The 13,410-nt window shown below is 39.4% G+C and overlaps 1 protein-coding gene across 3 annotated transcripts in view; it reads left to right on the top strand.

Annotated features, from left to right (window-relative positions):
* Positions 1-13,410, top strand: part of Akap6 (A-kinase anchoring protein 6) — a 423,485-nt gene that overhangs the window by 274,471 nt on the left and 135,604 nt on the right. The window lies entirely within an intron of this gene.

Genomic DNA, 13,410 nt, shown 5'->3' with positions numbered 1-13,410 from the left:
ACACACACACACACACACACACACACACACACACACACACACACACACACACACACACACAGGAGAATCACTACTGTAGAAGTGTGTGGGGGTAGGTAGACAACTATTGTGCCGGGTTTTGTTTGTTTTGTTGGGTTTTATTTTTTAGGTTCTACTCTTAACTTTTTGAGTTTTATTTTAAAACATCCTGTTAACTGTTCTTTGCTCTCATGGCAGTTGCTTGCTGCCCCCAGATCCTCAATGTTGCATTTACGTCCTGTACCCCGTTTCCTCTTGTTGAGTTCTCCTCGCCCGCTGACATTCAAGAGCCTGTTTCTGAAGTGCCGTGAACTTTTCTGACTTTAGAGCCCATGGGAAATCTTGGCTTTTCAGTCTCTTCCTGTCAGAGACCCTGACCTTCAAGGAGCTGGACCCCAATAAGTTTTAGATGTAGAACAGTGAACACCCAAGACTTGGGTTCTCTAAGCTTTCTCACATCTTTTGTGCAAGTAGATTTTTTTGATATTTTTTTAAATTTCAATTTCATATTTATTTGCAGGGAGGTGCATATTTATAGAAATCGGTTCTCTTCCACCATGAGTGTCTGGGGACTGACCTCAGTTTGCCAGGCTTAGTGCTTTTACCTACTGTGCTATCTCGGTAACCCTGCAAATAGATTCCTACCTGTTGTAGGGTTTTACTGCTGTGAACAGATACCATAACCAAGGTGAGTCTTACAAAAGACAACATTAAATTGAGGCTGACTTACAAGTTCAGAGTTTCAGCCCAGTAACATCAAGGCAGGAACAGGGCAACATCCAGGCAGGCATGGTGCAGGAGAAGCTGAGAGTTCTACATCTTCATCTGAAGGCTAGTGGAAGACTGGCTTCCAGGCAGCTAGGATAAGGTCCGTAAAGCCCACACCCACAGTGACACACTTACTCCAAAAAGGCTATACCTCTAATAGTGCCACTCCATACAAACTATCACACTCCCCAGACTTTTGAAAAATGTTCTTGTGGGCTAGTGTGTTTTATTACTAAGTGAAGAATATTAAAATATGTGAAACTGGAGATACTCCATGTTAATATGTTAATACCTATTCCTTTGTACTGAGTCAGCATATAAGATGTCTTTTCCCCAGTGAAATAGCTAACAAGAATTAGGATAAGGGAGTAAAGAGGGTAGTGAGGAGCTTCCATGTCTAGGCTGTTACATATGGCTTTGTGGATTTCTACAGCAATTTCATCCAGCCTATAGGGCTCAAGTCACTCAGTAAGCATTCACTGCCTCCATTAGAATCTCCCAATTAAGCATAATCATATGCCCTTGGATTATTATGATTAATAGTCAATATAATATAAAGCAATGGTGTTTTCTAAAAAAAAAAATTGATATTTTCTACAAATACAGCTTTAAGTAAAATATCTACTGTGAGTTTAAAAGTAGGTTTTCATTTGTGCCTTTTTCTTCACCTCCATATATTTCTCATTAATCAGCGGACTACATCACAACATAATTTCTAGATAAGATGTAGTTTTTCCTTTTTAAATACTTTGATATTCTCATCTGTTTTTATGACATGTTACTGCATGTCTCCAGAGGCATGAAGCATTTTTATTTTCAAGTAAATTTATATTAGTTGCAGCATCCAGCTGGTTTAGATATAGGATCATTTCCTGTTGGTACTGTTTCCAGGACAATTCTTTTTTTTTTTTCTCCTCACAAAAATGAAAAATGTAATTTAACAAAGATATCCTATAATTGCCTTCATATCTAGCAAGGTATCTAGCAAACTGAATACCTTATTTTATTTAAAACATCTGTCTATATAATGTCTAGCAATTGTCTAAAACTACATCATCCATGGGAAACACAGCTGTTGCTATTTTTTATTTAATTTATAGGAAACCAACAAAAATGTCTCCTTAATATTGTGTCCTCTGCTGTTTTATTACATACAAGGTATTTTCATAAATGAGACCAACTTGCCTTTTGAGTGCTTGCAAATAATTTAGTCTCTTTCAAATCAGGAAAGACTACTAGCCACTGTTTTAGTGTCAGCATGGAAACATTCTACATATAACATTACATATAAGTGTGTGTGCAATATAAATATTATATGTGTACATATCTAGCAATACATCATAATAAGAGGGGATCATGCTGTTCCATTTGTGTAATGAATCTTGTTTGAGAGGCACATTTTAATTGGTAGGCTTCTTAATGTTATTTGTATGTTTTCACTTACAATAAAAGTGTAAAGTCTTTTACTGTGAAGCCTTTCTACTGATTATAGCAATCAGTTGATGTTTTGTTACTTGCTTTCTTGCATAGAGAAAGGTGGAAGCTCTGCAAAAGCTCTTTGTCATAGGCAGGGTGCTGAATGCTATATAGGAGAAACCCATTTGTAAACTCTATTTATTGTATATGACCCTTGAAGCCTAAAATTAAGTGTTTAACTTTTACTAGATTATATCAATTTTGACTTAGCTGACTGTAATAACAACAGACACCTAGGCTTACAATATGTGCATGAGGAGAAAGCTTACCTTTTCCAGAAACATAATCAAAAGATTCCCTTTTGGAACACCAGGCGTATGAAAGGAAATGGTTACAGTCCCCTAGTGACACACTGTTATGATTGACAGGAAAAACCAACATGCCTGCCACCTGAGACATCTTGTTCAGGAACTTTCTGGAGGGTAGTAAATTGGTGTTGGCACAAACACAAAAAAATAAAATGGCTTGATTCAGCACTTTTCAATTCTAACTCCCCAAACACTGAAGAAAGAAGTAAATATTCATCAAATGATCAAAATTTATATTGATTTTTATTCTACATTAGCAGCTCAAAGTCGAGATTCTTGACAGGGTGGATGTCGGCTTGAATGATTCTCTTTGAAATGAGGATACAGGCTCTGAGCTGAGTGCTACCACGAGTTCCTGAACTATAGACCCTGACTATGGGAGCCCTAGGTGGCTGAGTTTTCAGAAGAAAGTATAAAGACACTCTTGTTTGCTTCTGTTTTGATAACTAAATTGTTTTTATTAGTATGTAAAGTAATTCTTGTTGCTCCTGCCTCCCCCCCACACCCCCTCCCCCAGTCTCCATTTAAAGACAACCACTCTATAGAAACTCAATGGGACTGCAGTACAGGTAGTAGCCACAGACTTAGTAGTAGCATTTGCCAGCTACTGAGGGAGGAGCCGCTAGACCTGCAGGCTGAGGGAGTCCTTCCTGACTGGATCTTCACAATGTACATTTTTAATTTTTAGTGTCTGGTGGAGAATAAAGAGTTTTCTGTAGGTTGGTGTGGAAGGCAGGGACTAGGTTCCTGCTGCAGAGTGTAAACACAGACTTGATGCATCTGTCACAGCGCAGAGATCTGCTAAGGGAACAGTAATGGAGGAGCATCGAAAATTCTAATCATCCCCTCCAGTCCACACCTTGTAATCACACTTCCCCCACCATAGCTCATGACATAAAATGCTGAATTTTTAATGAGTTTAACGGCTTGCATTACAAAAAGGAAAGGGTGAATGGTGGATGAAGGGCCTACACACGCAATTGTGTGTCACCTTTGTGTTTGTCTGTGAGGTGGAAGTGGTTTTTGTTGGATTAATAAACATCTGATATGCCATTAAAACAGAGGGAAAAGACATTTTTCTTTGTACATAAATGCAAAAGAAATCATGAAAATGTTAATTTTCCCACTTTGTTTGTATGTTGCCATTTTACCGTGTGTATGTGTGTGTGTATACATATATATTTGTGTGTGTGCACATAAAGTTTAATTTTTTATGCAATGATAAAAGAACATACTGAAAAATGTACTGTTACCTTGGCACATTTTTTGAAGGGTTTTATTAGTCTGATCCCTGAATGAATATTTGAGTGCTTCTTGGGAACCATAATTTTTCTAGCTGTAGATTATATATTCCCTGAAGGTACACACAGTGGCAAACCTACATTTGTATTTTGTACAATTCAAGATACATTTGTCAAAAAATTTGGTTGAATCAATCAACATTGTTCCAACGAAATGTTAAACCTGTGACCCTCCTCTTCCCCAGTGAAGGAAGCTTTGCTCTCTCACTCAGGTGCATGTGCTGTCTGGAAGGTGACACAGGTTCTCCTATATTGTAACAGCAGTGTGTTATTTCTGTCCAGCCAGAATGTTCCTGATCAAGGATATGTGGATCAGTGTCTAGACAGAGCCCATTTCTGTATGCAGAATGTACTTTGAATTCCCAAAGTTAATTATGTGAAAAATCTTGAACCACTAACCATGTGAATAAAAACAAAAAGGAAAAAAGTGTGTGTGGGGGAGTGGGGAGAACCCAATATACACGAATAAAAAAAAAAAAGAAGAAGAAATCTGACTCTTAAAATGATGATGGGAAACTCTACCACGCAATCATGGACAGGAAGAACTGGTTGGCAGACTCTTCAACCAAGAGCAGAGGACAGAGGACAGGAGAGGGCACTGAGCTGCTCTGCCCTCAAGAGCAGAGGTCCTGAGAACACTCCTTACTGTGCTGGAGTAGAAGGGGAGGTGTGGGGAGGACTGGCGTCTGACCTGAGTATTCAAGACAAAAGAAGAGAAAATGGAGGCAGCGGGTATAAATGATAATATAAATGTGGTTCTCCGTGGTGAAGAAAGACAAATGGGGCTAGAGCCAGAAGACTGATTAATGTTCACTACCATCCTGGCATTATTCAACCCTGAGAGAAACACAACACTGGGGTAGCTTATGTGCTAGTGTAAATAACACAGAGGGTAGAAAGCTGTTGTGCAGGAGAAAAGGCGCTTTTCATGGACAACCATCTTTGGTCAGTGAAGAGAATTCTAGCACATAGCTCAGTGGAGGAGTTGACTTCAGATAGAAACAGGTTGAGCCCTGGACCAGGAGGGGCCCAGAGAACACAGATCTAGCTGAAAGCTGGAGGTGGATTTGGTGGGAATTTGGTTAACAAAGTCTAGCATGATATGAATTGAGGAAAAATAAACTTTATTTTATTTGTGGAAGCTACTAAAGATATCCTGAACGAGGCCGAGCATAGGAATTAAGAGAGACACTCAGAAAAAAGCAGGACACATCCAAAAGCCTGTGTGTAAGATGTGGGGTTTCTTTAACTGAGAGCCATGGTGTATTTTACAATAGTCACATGGCATCAAAGGGTCCCTAAGAAATATAAGTGAGATCCTAGGGTGGCTCCTGAGAGACATGTCTTTGAGTTTCTATTGTTCCGTGACCTAAAACAACTCTGGGAGGAAAGAGCCCATCCTGTCTTATACTTCCAGACAACAGTCCATCCCTGGGCAATCAGGTCAGGAATTCATTCAAGCTGGAATCAGAGGCAGGAACTGAAGTAGAAGGCACAGAGCAACACTGCTTACTGTTTGCTTTTCATAGCCTGCTCAGCCTGCCTTCTTAAAGCACCCAGAACCACCCGCCCAGAGGTGGTACCTCCCACACTGAGCTGGGCCCGTTGATGCTCTATGACTACTGTAAATCATCAATCAAGAAAATGCACCACAGGCTTGCCCACAAGCCAATTGGATGGGAGCATTTTCTCAAAAAGATCCCCTCTTCCCAAATGCCTCTAGTGCATACCAAGTTGGTTTAAATCCAGCCAGCAAGAGGCACCTAATAAGATTATAACTGATAAGGTGAAACTCTAGATCACAGGCATACAGGAGCTGCCATACAGGAGCTTCCTTCACTGTTAACATTGTTAACTGACTCAGGCTTTAAGCTTGGTTCATTGTTACTCTAATATAAAATATCTACATATGATAAGAATTCTATCTCTGTTGGCAACAGATGCTAACAGCAAATGCTTACTGTGCTGGAATCTTGCCTCTCAGTTGACCAAGATGTTTAACCAGACTCCTGGATAGAGCCTCTTCCCCTTTTCATGCCCATAAATTTCCATGTTGGGGGCTGGAGGACTGGCTTAGCAGTTAAGAGCACTGACTGCTCCTCCCTAGGTCCTGAGTTCAATTCCCAGCAACTACATGTTGGCTCACAACCATCTGTAATGGGATCAGATGCCCTCTTCTCATGTGTCTGAAGACAGCAACAGTGTACTCATATAGGTAAAAAGAAATAAAATTAAAATCTTAAAATAATTTTATAGTGTGCCTCAGTTTCGTTTTTTCCCTGAGACTTTAGTCCCCTAACCTTGAGGGTAACAGAGGGCCGAAAACCATCTGTAGCCACTTCCATGCTGTGTGAGGTCAAAGACCCTACTTACCTATGGATTGAAAGCCTCAACCTCTCTGATCTGAGGGAGCATAAGAGGGTCTGAGCTTGGAGATTGGAGGGTCAACATTTGGGAGGGATCTGGAAGAGATGATGTCATTACTCAAGACATCAAAGCAAGTGCAAGAAATGACGCCTGTATTAGATTATTCTGACAAAGATTAGCACCCAAAATAGTAGGGCCTCTATCATGAAGTTATCAACTTAACTTTTGAGTTTAGGAGTGAGATCTCATGTACTATAAAAAAGAGTATATCTATAGTTAATACTAATGCTATGGCAAAACATAAAATAATTTGAAAAAGGGAATGAATTTAAAGGAAAGCAGAATGAGGTTATCATTACTGAGTATGTGTTATGGAAACAATGTCTGAAGAAAAACAGTGAATCAAATCTAAACGCAACTGAGGTGCTAGCCACTAATAGGCTTAATGTGGCTTTGTATTGTTGGAGTGGCTGTGATTTGTCCTTCCTGGCATGACACTGGCTCATACTTAGAATTTAATGGAGAGGCCTCTAAGTCCAGAATCATGGTATGTCCTTTTAAAAAGTCTACACTAGCCCCTTTTCTGTATTATTACCAATTATATCATCATCATCATCATCATCATCATCACTTGGCTATACTTTCCTGCTGAGTGTTTGAGGCCATGCATGTAGCCAAAAATTAACCACATATTTCCCTTTGACCACTAAGGTCAGCTAAAGCTCTTTAGGGAGAAGCCCTGTGGATCTTTTCGTTTTCTTTTACTTGCACCATCTACCCTTGGAAGCAATGAAGATAGTATTCTCTGTGCTTGCCCATCTCATTGTAGACTGAAGGATGAATTGTAGTTAAAATTTAGCTGTGTTATAATACTTGAAACCTGACAAGGACTTCTAATAATCTTCAACTCTGTTAAGTTTTAGTTTTCTGATGAGAAATCGAGTAGAAACCTTAATTACTTCATTAGAACATAAAGTATTTGTTAAGCATGCTTTCATAAACCTATACTATCCTTAAGTATTAACTTTCATTTTAAAAAAGTTGTGATATACTTTAAAACTTTGGTTTTGTCCTAATACATTTTGTTTTAGTTTGGAACAATCATTTTCCTTAGGGGGAAAAAATCTTCCTAATATATTTCATCTTCTTAAGATGAGAAACTTCATTGTTTTTTTAAATCAAACATTTATTCTATATCTTTTTTTTTTATTTCATGGTTCTTATCTGATTTAGTTTTAAAAAAAATTTTTAGAAAACATTTCATTTTAAGTAAAATATTGAAAACACATGCAAAATGTTAACAGTTTAGGAACATTTTTTAAATCAATAAATTTAAATTAACTAATTTGTAGAGAATAGAATCCTATTATAGCAGTCACTTAGAAGCTGTTTTGGGGAAAAAAAAAGGATCTTCAACAGTGCTTCAGAGAAATCCCAGACATGTCCTGAAGAAGTTAGCAATGAGGGATGGGACAGAGGTACACCCTCCTCCCCCAGCATCACTTTCAGCAGCCTAAATAATTTTTCTAAACCTTTAGGACCCTCATCAAACACAATGGCACATACATTTAATCTCAGCATTGAGGACACAAAGGCAGATCTCCATGAGTTTGAAGCTAGACTGGTTTACATAGTGAGCTCCAGGCCAGCCAGGCCCACAGAGTGAGACTTAGTCTCAAAACCAAACTTTTACATAACCTCGACTCAGAACCAACTAGGATTCCTGGCTTTGATGCAAAAGCCAGTATGAAGCAGAGTTTGTTTAATAAAGATATTTTCATATATATTTAAGGATGCAGGTTAAGATAGAAGTATTTAGAAGTAAGACACACCAGAAAACATGGTTATGGGCTTCTCTAGGAGAGTTGTCAAGATTAATGTTAATATCATTCTCAAGAAGCTTAACCCATCAAAATATGGAGAGAGAGAGAGAGAGAGAGAGAGAGAGAGAGAGAGAGAGAGAGAGAGAGAGAGAGAGATTATTAAAATGACTTACAGGCTGTTGTCCAGATAATTCAACAATGGCTGGCTGGGAATGACAAGTCCAAGAATCCAGTAGTTGCTCAGTCCACAGGGCTGGATGTCTCAGCTGACCTTCAGTCTATGCTGGAATCCCTAAGAAATAGAAGCTAATGCCAGTGAAGAAATGGACTTGCTAGCAAGGCAAGAACAAGCAGGCAAACAACAAAAGCTTCCTTCTTCCATGCCTTATATATGGCTTCCAGCAGAAGGTGTGGCCCAGATTAGAAGTGTGACTTGTGACTTGCCACCTCAAGATCTGGATTAGCAGTGAACTTTCCTACTTTAAATTAAGCAAATGAAAGCCCTCAGACGGATGCCCTCTCACTGGGGGTTTTCTTTTAGATATAGTCAAGTTGACAGCCAAGCGTAGCCGTCACATCGTCACATCGAGCTCCTCTCAAGGTGGCAGGAGCACAGATAAGCTATCTATGAGGTCACAATCTCATCTTGGTAAAAGGCTATCCTGAGGTCACAATCTCATCTTGGTGAAAGGCTATCCCGAGGTCACAATCTCATCCTGGTGAAAGGCTATCCTGAGGTCACACTCTCATCCTGGTAGAAGGAGGGATTGCAGAGGACCACGGCCATCACAGATGGCTTTGCTGGCTCTTTGTTATTGCTGAGAATAGTGTTTGAATTCCCTAACCTGCATCCTCCAGTAAGCACCCTTTACTTTAAGCTCTTTATTCAAATGCCCTAAAGCTTCAGTCACCATTTTGAGTGTACTATGTCCTTTCATGACTCTGAGCCCTTAAAGAAATCAATTATTCTGCCTCTGGAGATGGCTTCACCTACCAAAGCCATACTTAATCACCTCAGTTCTGGCTCAGACACCACCTCTGTCAGCTGTGCGGCCTCCTCTGCCTTCAGGTGTTTGTTTATTTCTGATTACAGTGTCACTTGGCACAGGCCTTTACCTTCTATGTTGTACTCCTTTAGAGGAAGAGAACGTGTTTTGTCTTCCTTCTACTCACAGCAGCTGGTAGTTCCTCAGATAAAATAAACTCTCAGCAAATGGACAAATAATAAATGGGAGGGTGGACACCACAGTCATCAACGATGTCTTGTCTAATGCTGGTCTTGGTCCAGACACTAGCAAGGTGCTCCGAATGCAAGATTTCAAGGATGCAGACACAGCTACGTCTAATACTTGCAATTCAAAGACAATCTGAAAGTATATCAACCCTCAAAGTAAGAAGTTTACATATGCATGTGTTGTGTAGGACAGTAACCTGGTCTTGAAATAAAGAAGGCACTGTTCCAATAGTGCCATGGAGAAAGGACTCTCTGAGAAGTAGCATGTCAGGTGCAAGCTGAAAGGTAAAACATTATCAAAAGAATGTTCTAGAGAAAGGGAATAATACATGAGAAACTACAAGACAACACATCCCCCAAATTTGGAATGTTTAAAGAATTAAAGAAGGCAAATATGGACATAGACATGAAGAGAGAGACTGTCAAAGATCTAGCCTAGGCAAGAAATTGCTTAGCCTGTAGGAGAAGCTTGTTTCTTGGGTCTGGGTGAGCCAGGAGTGAGCCAGTTCATGTTTTATAAGAACCACTCTTGACAATGTCAGTGAAAACAATTGGAGGGATAGAAGTGTTTAATAGGAGACACATGCTAGATAGTAATTGTTATTAGACACAATGAAGACTTGAAGGAGTCGGAGTAATGCTGGATCAGAGAGACCAGAGATACGCCATGGAGGATGAAGCCCTATCATAAGGGTTGACTCATGGGAACTTGACTAGAAGTCAAGATGACCTTTTAGCTTTGGCTGTTTGTTTAACAAGGAAGGATCAAGAAAGGGAAGGATTGAAGCATTCAGAGAATTTGAGAATGCGGAGTTAACTTTTTAAACAGAGGAACCTAAAGCGATCTACGTCAGGCGTCTGGTGTGAAACTCAGGGGGGTGGCTGAAGGCATTACTATATAGATGACACTTAAAGCAATAGTTAAAGCTATGAAGAAAAGAGCCCAGCCCAAGCTCTGACACACCAGTGATCTTAGCTGTGACACAGCACGATCAGCTGGGGAACAGTATATACAGCGAGTGTGGGCTGTTGGAGAAGAAGTCAGGTAGCACACCTGAGGATTTACTGCACCAGGAGTGCCAAGCTGTGCGAACATCCAGGCTGCAGGGAGGAGGGGCCATTTCCTCATTTCATGGCATCCTCTGTGCCAGGGAATTCCCATTCCATTCTAATTTTAACTGTTGCCTCTGAGTTAGTATTTAAATCCCAGTGTTCATACAAGACCGAACATCTTCCTCTGATTGTCCCACCAGTATCTCTAGCCCAGTTCACTTGCTATATCTGCTCAATATCTCTGCAGCCTGGAAATACAGAGGCACACCCACCACTAACGTCTCATTCTTTCTTCTTAATAAAAATGTTCCAATCCCATTTTTAGATTCTCTTTAATATCTATCAGGCTCAGTTTCCATATGTGAAATACAGTGAAGTTTTAAAGTACCCACAGCTATCCTAGATGATAATTAAAACTCTTTTGTTCCGAGAAATAGTGACACTGGTTTTAAGAATGATATTTTCTTCAAAACTGTCTCCTTCAAGTTTATGTCTGGATTAAAGTATAGAAGAAGTAAAAAACTTAAGTCTACAAATGCACAAAAAAATTTAGAATGGCAATGCCACTCAATCCTAGCAAAAACAAACAAACAAACAAACAAACAAACAAACAAAAATTTCTATGTAGTTCTGTTTTCATCAGCACATTCTGAATGAGTTAAAAACAGAGGTAGATACGGAGATAAGCAGGAAGGACCTGGGATGTCTTGTCATCTGCTTATAATGAAGGGAATTTCCTATGCGAGAAAAAAACTTAAGTAAGAGACTAATTATATTTTGAGTTGTTTTCTGGACTCTTTCTCACACTCTACAGTTAGGATGTTTCATCTGTACACAGAAATGGCTGTGGACCCACTAAGGGATGAAGGCTGACTAGTTTTCTGAGTGGTGATAAGCCTCTGTTTTGTCTTCTTTAATGAGCCATTTTGTGAACAGCGGCACACACTTGTGAGATCACTGCCCAGAGTGAGCCATGGCCCAGCACATTACTTACATGGCTGACAGAAGCCTCCACAAGTGTGTTCCCAATGGCTCAGGTGTGATGTGTTATTCTAATGGGTTTTCTACAGAGTACCCTGTCCAGGTCAACTTCCTCATTATGCCCCTTGATTGCTGGTGAAGGGGAAGTTGTAGCATTTGGGAGACTGTTCTTAAATTCCTTGACTATTATTTAATGCCTCTGTGTCATCTTATTTGTCTCAGAAAAATTTGACATAAGCTTTAAAAAAGATTTATTTATGTGTGTATGTGTTTGACTGTATGCTTGTATGTGCATGTGTGTGTGTGTGTATGTGTGAATGGATGCTTATGTGAGTGTGTGTGTGTGTGTGGGGGGGAGTCGTGCATTGAACTGTGTGTGTAAAGTCCAGAGAGAGTGTTAGATCCCTCAGAGCTAGAGTCACATGTTTGAGTTGTTCTGGGCTTGTTCTGTGGGTCTCGGATCCGAACTCTTACCCTGACGATCGTAAAACAAGTACTCTTCCTCATTCAACCATTTCATACTCCTGGTAGACTTTTTACAACACTTTCAAATCGTTGATTAGCTTTATTCTTTAAAACATATTTTTAGGGAGCTGGAGCAATGGCTCCGTGGTTAAGAGTACTGTCTGCTCTTCTAGAAGTCCTGGACAGCTTACTATGTTATATGTAGTTTCTTGTCTGTCAAATTTGTGGTTCTTGACATAAAATTCAAGGCATCACCATGCTGGGTAAGGGGTCTACCACTGAGCGACATTTTCGGTCCCTAACATAACTTTTTCCTTTCATTTTTTTGAGATTACAAAATAAGTACAACATTGCTTCATTCCCTTCCCTTCTTCCAAACCTTCTCATACATTACACCCAACACAGCTGCTCAGACAGGAGCTGAACAAGGACAGCACTAGACATCCCCAAGTGGCCAGGGAAAGCCCAAGTGACCTCAGTCCTACACAAAGACCTTCAGGCAACTAAGGAATGCTGAAAGCAGAAGAAATAGTCTTCCCCAGGGAAGAGCACACAAATTAGTTACCCAATACCAATGGTCAGCCCTGAAAGCATACATGCATGCAACATTATATAGACTGAGTAGGTTATATTTAAAAATATTTGTGTACACATATATGATATGTGTATATAAGTCTTAATCTGACTGAATCTCTTCTTGTTCAAGTTGGTAGGTTTGAGCAATAAAACCTAGATGGATGAATAGAAACTGGTTTGAACTTTCTGAAACTTTAATACATAAATACAGTAATTTGAACATTATCTCTTTAAATTCTCCATGGAAATTTAGAGCATTCACAACTGTCTGCTTGTGAAAAGTAACATCACAGGATTTCTAAATGTTTCAGGCCCTCTATGTAATCACTGCTTTGTGAGACTCCTCTTTTCTCTATAGCTGAGTCTCAAAAACAAAAGCCCAGGCAAAAGGCCTTCATTGGCTCAAGAGGTTAAGAATAGAAGGCTGTGTCTGGCTTAAGTTCTCTTACATATTAAAGAGTTCTAGTTACCCAATTACCCAAATACACAGTGGAATTATGAAATAGCTTTAAGACTGATCAGAACTGTTAATGGATGTGTTTGATTTTGTGAAGCATACTAAAAGAAATTCAAGAGTACCTTGGTCCACAGCACATGAGAACTCAGCCCTGCCTCCTCCCCTCCATCACAGAGAAGCATGCCCTTGAAGAGATTGCATTTCCAGTCTCAGCTGTGTTCTAGGGAACCCAAAGCCACAGGGATCGTGACAACCACAATAAAGAAAGCATCATGGGTTTCTGTGCAAATAGAGTTCAGCATTCTTTAACCTCTGGTTGACAAAATAATAATAATAATAATAATAATAATAATAATAATAATAATAATAGTAGTAGTAGTAGTAATAATAATAATAATAATAAGAAGAAGAAGAAGAAGAAGAAGAAGAAGAAGAAAAGAAAAAAGAAAACATGACCATTAATTGAAATTAATTACTTTCTTTAGTGAAATTACTGTTTATTTTGCAGCGAGCCCCCAAGTGTTTATGAACCGTAACAATTCAAGTCTATGCGTAAAAAAGTCACTATACTAATGATTTAAAA

The sequence above is a fragment of the Arvicanthis niloticus genome, chromosome 11 (assembly GCF_011762505.2).
Source record: "Arvicanthis niloticus isolate mArvNil1 chromosome 11, mArvNil1.pat.X, whole genome shotgun sequence".
Taxonomy (NCBI): Eukaryota; Metazoa; Chordata; class Mammalia; order Rodentia; family Muridae; genus Arvicanthis; species Arvicanthis niloticus.
Note: the sequence above shows the minus strand (reverse complement) of the source record. Positions and strands in the feature narration are given on the sequence as shown.